At 32.1% G+C, this 8,698-nt stretch overlaps 1 long non-coding RNA gene across 7 annotated transcripts; it reads right to left on the minus strand.

Annotated features, from left to right (window-relative positions):
* Positions 1–206: 206 nt before the first annotated feature.
* Positions 207–5,467, minus strand: LOC102604981 (uncharacterized). Of its 7 annotated transcripts, none has more exons than XR_001474225.1 (5): positions 5,404–5,467; positions 4,971–5,035; positions 2,694–2,763; positions 1,064–2,311; positions 207–527 (listed from the first exon to the last, which is right to left on the minus strand). It is a non-coding gene; the product is annotated as an uncharacterized lncRNA (long non-coding RNA). The 7 variants fall into 7 exon arrangements; XR_001474229.1 differs by having other exon boundaries at positions 213–1,153; positions 2,242–2,311; XR_001474227.1 differs by having other exon boundaries at positions 213–1,319; positions 2,242–2,311.
* Positions 5,468–8,698: the final 3,231 nt, after the last annotated feature.

Raw genomic sequence — 8,698 nt, forward strand, 5'->3', positions numbered from 1 at the left:
ATGAAATATGTTTGAGAACCAACGCAGCAAAAAATATTTTAAATAACTGTAATTTCAAAAACACAATATCCAACATTTAATAATGGATCACATTTCTTAGCTTGAACAAAAAAAGAATCCACATCAAATAAGAAACAAGCGAGATGCACCATCATTTTTCTTTCAAGTTTCAACAATTAGTGCAATAGTAAATTGGTCAAACATTCACAATGTAGTATCCAAATTCAAAGCTTATCAAACATATACATAATAAGAAGGCAATCGATTATTATTTTATTACATAGATATTGAATGCACTACATAAAATCTACTTGTAAATCACACTTCGTCGCTATTCTTTAAGAATTGACAATTTATTCTATGCTACATCATCAAGGGTCAACCTACTCCAAAAGCAAGTTTTGTTACCATCTCAATTAAAATTCAAGATTAACTTTTGAAGCAATAGACCTCTCCAAACAGACCTTGAACAACCACGTTTGTCTTCCCTTGTGCAAGCTCAAGCTCATCATAGAAAACCTTGTTTTCTTCCTCATTTTCAAAGTGAATGGAAATTACATGTGTAAGACTTTCTCGCTCAAAGATCAAAGTAAATGCCATAAAAAGTTAATGCAACATTAACAAACTTCACAACATCAATTCCAATGAAAATACAATTAAGTCTCACATTCAACTTTACATTTTTCACATAATCAGGTAAGGTCAAATTATAGCAGTAAAATAAATGTGTGCATACCGAAACTCACTTTCAACTTTAAAGACGCACACATGTATATTATAAATGTTTTCAGCCATATGTAGAGTCATATTACTCCAATCAATCCGCTTGCGAAGGAAATTGCATATAAATTTGTGCATCCAGATCAGGTATAGAAACCTGTGGCTTTCTAATGCAAATATATGCTGCCATCAAATCGTATTTTGGTAATGAATGAGAAGCTAAATTCAAGTGCAGATAAAGAGCCAACTAAACACATCTATTATATATAAATACATTACACCAGTTAACTTTCTGCTCTATTTCTCTTTTGTCTTGGAGAAGGAGATAGTGTGATATACATACCGTCATTAAATCTAAATCCAAGGTTTCTTTGATTCGTTTCTTTGCATTAGAAGAAAATTATGATGGACATGCAAATTCAGCTTTATGTACCTACAATTAAATCAATTCCTCATTATGTGTCATTCGTAGAGTTTTGTCAATAATACTCACTTACCTAAAATTCTCTTCCAAGGAAAATGTATGATACAAATTGCATTTTGGAATGACCGATAACAAATAGGCACACTTCCTTATATAATGACATGAGATTTGACTTCTTCATAAGGCAGATAACCATGCATAAGTATAAAAAAGATTACACCATTAACAAAAAGCAAATCAGAAATGGAAGTTATTGCTCGGAGGATATGAAATGAAACAACTTATATGACAAACTAATGAGCACCTTTAGAAGCACATAATCTAGTGTTCCTCAAGTTGTCAGTAGTAATACACATAATCTTCCTTAAAAACACATCAATGAACTTAATACACATTAGATTCAGTTATTAAGTTAATGTTGGCAAATTTATATACAAGTGTTGATACTTGATTGATCAGATCAAGTAAAAAACGATTTTGCAAAAAATAAGAAGTTGCTATAGGTGAACTTGTTGAGGCAGCGAACTCAATCCAATATAATAGTTTTGGGTATGCCTAGGAGTGAATCTTAGTGATAGTCTACCGAGCTTATACATGCCAACATGATGACCTACCATTACTTTTGAGTAAAAATTTGAAAGTAAATTTTGATTATTTTAAAAAAATTGCAGTTACTTCTTAAGATATAAATTTGAAACTAAAATCCCAGAATTCAGATCCCCCTTCCATATCTTTGCATCTACTGAATGCCTTAATGTAATCTCACTTCATCAAAAAAAAATCACAGATTCAACTTATATTACTTCAAGCAATCAGAATTTTGTGACCATATTGAAATAATTTTATGTTTTACAATAGTGAAATATCGATATTTGTTAATCATAGCAAAACCTATAACACCACACTGACAGCACAAACATATCAAGCCAATTAGTCAAGCTAGAACTACTTTATCCATCTTACAACTATTTTTTGCATTAACCATTAGACCAACAACTTATCTAAAATAATTTCAACTACCTCGGCTGAAAGAGTCAAGTTAGATTCAAGAAACAAAGCCAAAATTCAGAATGAACTAAAAACTCCACCGCACTTACTGATTGTGGCCATGTTGTACGGACTCTTCAGTTATGATGATGCACCCATGTCGAATTCTCTAAAAATACACTATATTTGTAGAAATTAGCATGTACCCATTAACATTTTTAAAGAGTCCAAGCAACATAAGATTATGGTACTTGAAACTTTGAATAACTAAGAAATGTCTGAACTATGACAGAATGATATAACATTACAAAAGTAAAGTCTGAAACCGCACCAATCACCTTTGGTAGGTTGTCAACAACTATTTATAATATGTTTGTTCAACAGTTAAGTTTCAAAGACATTCAACGTTAAAATATCATGGATAAAGCTTTGTGTAATATTTCACCTAAGACACATTCTCCTTTGTTTGTACTGAAAAGAGAAATTTTGTGACAATGAAATCTTCAAAAAATATATATATATATATAATTTTTTTGAGGTATAGAGACTGCAAAGAACGTACCTGGGCTATTAGCACTAACAAATATTCATACTTGTTTGGCACTCTTTTTAGTTGTCTTGGCAGAACCAAACTACTTGATATGTTGGAAATGTGAAGCATATTATACTTGTGTTAGTTAGTTTCAATATAAATAAATATTTTTTATTAAAGCTATTTTACAATGATATGATGTAAGCCTATGAGAAAATACTACATCTGTCCAAAAAGAAAATGAGCATTATAACCTTAAGGCATCATCTCTCTAATTTTCCAATTTATGCAATCATATATAATATTCAAGACAAAGGTACTTTAATGGCAGAGCAAAAAATAAAACTCGCAAGAATCACATAACTTTTTGCTTTGGGCGAAATTAATCCAAAAAATATTGAAAATTACTACTAAATAGCACCAAGAAAACTGACTGAGCTAGTACACTTCTGAATGTTGTGTTTGGTAACTGAATGCTCTCTGTTGGTGTATTATATACCCCAATAAGTTGCATTATATATTTCAAAATCGCTGAAATGTAATAATGATTTTTCTTATATTACACCACTATGTTATATTCTACATGCACTAAATAGACAACAACAACAACATACAGATGTAATCACAAGTGAAGTCTAGGGCACCATAAAGACAACCCCACACAAATTTCTATTTGATTTTATTGATGTGTTTTATTTTGTCTCCAAAACAACTAAGACTCCTCTCTTTTTAATGTTGTCCACCAAATCCTCTTCTTCTTTATGATGTTCAAGTTGTTCCATCACAATTAATTAACAATAACTCCTTGTTGAGTATGACGTCCATTTTTAGATTAAATGTTCCAAAGCAGTGAGCCACCAAAAAATTGGTACATGTGGCTATTCCTTTCCATATATTCCACAAGTTTAAACTTTTTTTGATAGATTACCATGTGTTAAATAAGATTGGTGGATATTAACTATGTGAAACAGGCCACGTAACAAGGGACCTTTGTGTCCCTGATTCATTTGTATCCATTCCCCAACATTTTAACACCCTACATGAATTATTTTTGAACAAGATCTCACAAAAAAAATTACCTTTACTGCTAGAAATCCACCATAATCTTCTCTATCATATAGGTTACTTCATAAGGACCATATGGGGCTCATGAGATTGACAATAGTAGTTGATGGATATTTAGATTCAGTTCTAGGCTACAACTCTCAACAAAAGGCCTACTTTTTATGTAGAATCTGATAGTATAATTGTCTTTGAGATTTATTTACAATATTTTAGTTATCAAAGGGCATTATCATCCTTAGCATGAGTTTAACCCAAACTATCTAAAATGCAGCAGTAAATGAGAACCGAAGTATCACTATAGAGCATAAAAACTATCAAAGTCTAACCAAAGTAAAGATCCATCTAAATACATGACCAATACTAATTAATTTATTAGAACATATATAATTAGACCACATGTTGCACATGGTGCGGCCACAAAAATAACACAATAGAACCGAAATAAGGTAGAATACGACAATTAGATGCAAGACTGAATAAAAATAATTGTAGCTTTCTACATTGCTCTATTCAACAACTTAAGGAGAAGGTGGATTATGACACAAATGTAAATCGAATAGCAAAGACAATGTAGACTCAGGGTGATTTAAAAAAAAAAAAAGTGAATTCATAGCACGAATGAGACTACCCATATATAGATATATGTTATACAACACCCTTAGCTAATTCAAAATTTTCATTTAGCTTTATAATAAAATGTCTAACTTTCTATAAAATAAAGTTCCATTAGCAATTATTGCCTCGATAAGCTACTTCTACTTCTTACATATGTGGCTGCCAAAGTAGCACAATAGAAAGAGGTTACACATGCATCTTACATGTTCTAAGCCGAGCAAATGACGATGCATATTCAATCATTGAGCAAAGCATCACTGAATATCTTGAGAAATTCAACGAAGGAATCATGAATCCCTTTGTGAAAGCCGCATATTGACCAAGAAAAAATTAATCATAACATTCAGATAGTGCATTAGGTATAGCTTCAATAGCTTAGTTATTTTGATATCTTTGTTACCTCTTTTAACCATGAATCACCGAGGGGCAAGTATTTTTTACATATTTTTATCGATATACCATTATATTTACATAATTCTAGAACAACTGAAATACAACAAATGCTCATAGGAACCATTGGAAGAAAATCAAAATCAGGACAAAAATGAACTGCAAAAAGGACAAAAATGAACTGTAAAAAGTAGAGACATATCCCAAAAGAAAAAGGTAAAGTGACTTGTAAATTACCTCTAATAATGTATCACACACTGATCATCAGAGACTTAAAGACTACAATCAAATAGATAGTTCACCTACAAATGGGAGCAAACAAGAAAATGAGGAGATAATTTCTGCCCAAGTACCAATAACATTTTACCTTTCAACATAACAATGTACATAAGCCACATTAACTAAGGAAAACTGATGCACCCAATTTACTGGATTATTCAGCTCTTCATCAACACCTTTATTGGTGATATTAAAAAGAAATCGAGAGAAATCTAAACAAATAAATTGGGTATCAAAGAGAGAATATGAATAAATCATGGATTCCAACCTAACCACATCAAAGATCATATGAAAATTGTGGTCTTCTTGGTAAAAGTTAAGTAGTAGCCATTTTATGAAAGAAGAGAACTGAGAATTAAAACAAAAATTAGAAGAGGAAAAGATACTTAACGATTGAAAGAGAAGACACTGAGATAGCACTGAAGAGGAGTAATAGGAAGAAAAAAGGTCACTTTATTTGGGTCTAAAGTATGATTCTAGAAAAATCCTTTTATAATATGTGGATTGATAGAAAGCCACGTAGGTAGATATTATTTAGATTAAAAAGACTCTTTTACCCTTGGTTGTCCTAGACTTCATGTTTCTATTTATCTACTACTACTACTACTAATAATCTATCTATACTAGATAGCACAGGCCCAACATTTATATTTTGCATTGTTTCCAATAATTACTTTGGCTTAGTTTCTCTAATTTTCTGTTGTTGTCTCCATTATACAGCTTTTCAGACAACTTATAAGCTTCAGTTTAGAATAAAACTAAAAAAAATTATGGGCAAGTATATAAGCTTCTGTCTATCGGAGAATTGATTTCACTTGTATATAGTTTACTACGTACTGAAGCAACAAAAAATTGGTAAATAAGAACTTACAGTTGAAGCAAAAATATCACAAGCTTCTGCTGAAATTTCTTAACATAACATTGTATCATAGTAGTAACTCATTGATTCTTCCGATAGCTATTTGGTCTTCATATAATACAAGTTATTCAACTCAAATGATACAAAGTGAATATTCATCTTGCATTTAACAAACGAACTTAGGCATCTTGTTGTTTCAAGCTTGATATGATAAATAAATTTGTCACGGTTTCAGCTTAAGTACATCAACAACCTCTGTACATTTTGAAACTGGACCTCGAGGAGAGGATAAAGTAATGAACTCGCAATATGTCTTCACAACGAAGCCTAACAAACTGTTCAACCGTGAAGTTACCTCCATGCTTCATCATCATTGACAAATGACATTGAATGGGAAATTCTTAACTATTGTGTTACTATTCCATGGAATAAAAGCCACATTTCATTAGCAGTACATTCGGAGCAAGTTTCAAAGCTGCAATAAAAACAAAAACAAAATATCATATGGGACATGCATAAGCTATGGGGAGTGATAAGTAATAGCTCACTTCTTTCTGAGCTACTGCCCCTTCCAGGCCTCCCATCATGCATATTTGTACAGTTTGACTCCACGGTATTTTAAACTTTATCTAAACAATTCAGTGCTCTGACATTAATATATCAAATATATGCACAAACTCTTCCTTTGAGATGCTCGACATCTACATGCCAGTCACAAGACAATAATGTGCATTGAAAGAAGGTACAGGTTGGTGATAGGGGAGACTTATTCCTTATTTCTGTCAAGCTGCACTTCACGAATAATAGTGAACCAAATTCAATTTTCTAAGTGCAAAAAAAGCTTTCATACTTAAATGAATCAATGGTTGTTTATCCCACACACCTGTTTTAGATCATGGTGATCGTCACTGTCATTGAAATTGATATCGGCATCAAGTCCACTAAATTTAATTGCAGCACGATATATGCCCTGAAATTAATATGGAAATCTAACACCATACAATCCTATTCCAGCTAATTAAATAGTACCATTATAACTTCGCTAATGAAATTCAAAATCTAATTACTATGTTGTTCCTAGCAGCAACGTGTGCAGTGTTAAATCCTCCTATAAGACTCAAATTCTCGATAAAAAAATGTCTAACTGAAGCTTGCAGTTACTTAGAAACAATTCATGAATGAAGTATGAGAGAACTTTAAATCAAGCAGAGCAGTTGTATATTAAAAATTACATTTGCTTACCCAAGAAGACTTGTTTCAGTAATCCATGCATGATATGTATTTCATAGAAACTTCAGTTACTTTCAAGCTATATCTTCATGTAATTATCGATTTTTCAACAGAACAATAGTTTCTCTGTGAATTAAGAAATTATATGTCGTTCAATACTGATTATTAGTGGAGACATAAGGGACTTATTCATGTGTGAAATGTTCAATGTATGACATGATAAAGTTGGAAAAGTACACTTTCAGGGAGAATATTGAGATCAAAGGACCTCTTCTCCTTTGTGATGCTCAAATTGTTCCATCACAACTAATAACTCCTTAAGTGAGAGTGGCATCGTCCACATGTATACTGAAATAAGTGTAAAAGAACATGTTCCAAAGCTATGAGCTACCTAAAGGTGAAAAGACGGTGGATTGTTTCCTTCCTAATCTTCTCCCTACATGCAACTCCTATTGTATAAGTTGGAACTTTTTATTGTAGATTACCTTCTGCAAAAGATATTGTAATTAGGCAGATAATGTAACTTCAACAAAACGATTGTGTTAAACATGTCACAATATATACATGCAGAAATAAATCATGTTTAGCAATAATACCTACAAAGACGTTTGCAAGTCAAACCAAAAACAGACTTCTAATACTCTTTTTGCCTGAAAATTAAAAAATACATCTATACTTGAAAGCATATAGAAGTAAACAAACCTACATACTCTTCTTGTCTGAGAATTTAAAACAAACCTCTATACTTGAGAGCAAATATAAGATAATATCTTAAGGTGTTTCTTTTTCTTCAGAATATTTTATAGGCAGCATAAAAAGTGCTCCTACAAAAATGAAAAAATAAAATGCATCTTGTACACTGTAAGTTAATTTTTTATACAACATCTTAATATCCCAAAAATGAGTTAACCAATACAAATATCTACCAAGGCATAACCTATACTGTTAATAGCAAAATGATATGAGGACGACTCATTCACATCATAAGAACAAGAACTTACTGTTGGGTTTAGGATCTTTTTTCCCTTCCTATGTGGATAAATAAAAGTCTTATTAGGACCAGCCCACTTTAGCCCATAACCCAACAATTATGTGGCATATATAAGGCTTATTTGGTCTTATTTTCAGAAACACAAGAGAGAAAAATCAAGAGAGATTCGTTTTTAGAGATTGAGAGAAAATCCCGTTTTTGCTTCTGGAAATTTTCTGCTCAGGCAGTCCGCTTCAGACAGAGTTTTCCGCTTCGTTAACCGTTGGAATCGTGCTCAAATTTGAACTGGGAGTTCTCAGCATCTGGTTTCTTGCAATTCAACGGTGGAGATCGGATTTGAATGTCTGTAGCTTCTGATTTGATGGCGTGAACAGTAGCGTTCTTTTTGGGTGAAATCTCTTCTTTAATTCTCTAGTTTTGGTGCAATCTTGATTTGTTGTTGCTCGTTGTTTGGCGCTTGTTTTGTGCCCAATTTTGGAGAACAATTTTGTAACCCTTGGTGTTTATAGTTGAGCTTTTGGTCGTATGGTTTTTTTACTCTTTACATCGAAGGGTTTTCCATGTAAATCGTTGTGTCTTGTGTGATTGGCTTATTCTTATCTTGTT

Source organism: Solanum tuberosum, unplaced genomic scaffold (genome assembly GCF_000226075.1).
Source record: "Solanum tuberosum cultivar DM 1-3 516 R44 unplaced genomic scaffold, SolTub_3.0 scf00170, whole genome shotgun sequence".
Classification (NCBI taxonomy): domain Eukaryota; kingdom Viridiplantae; phylum Streptophyta; class Magnoliopsida; order Solanales; family Solanaceae; genus Solanum; species Solanum tuberosum.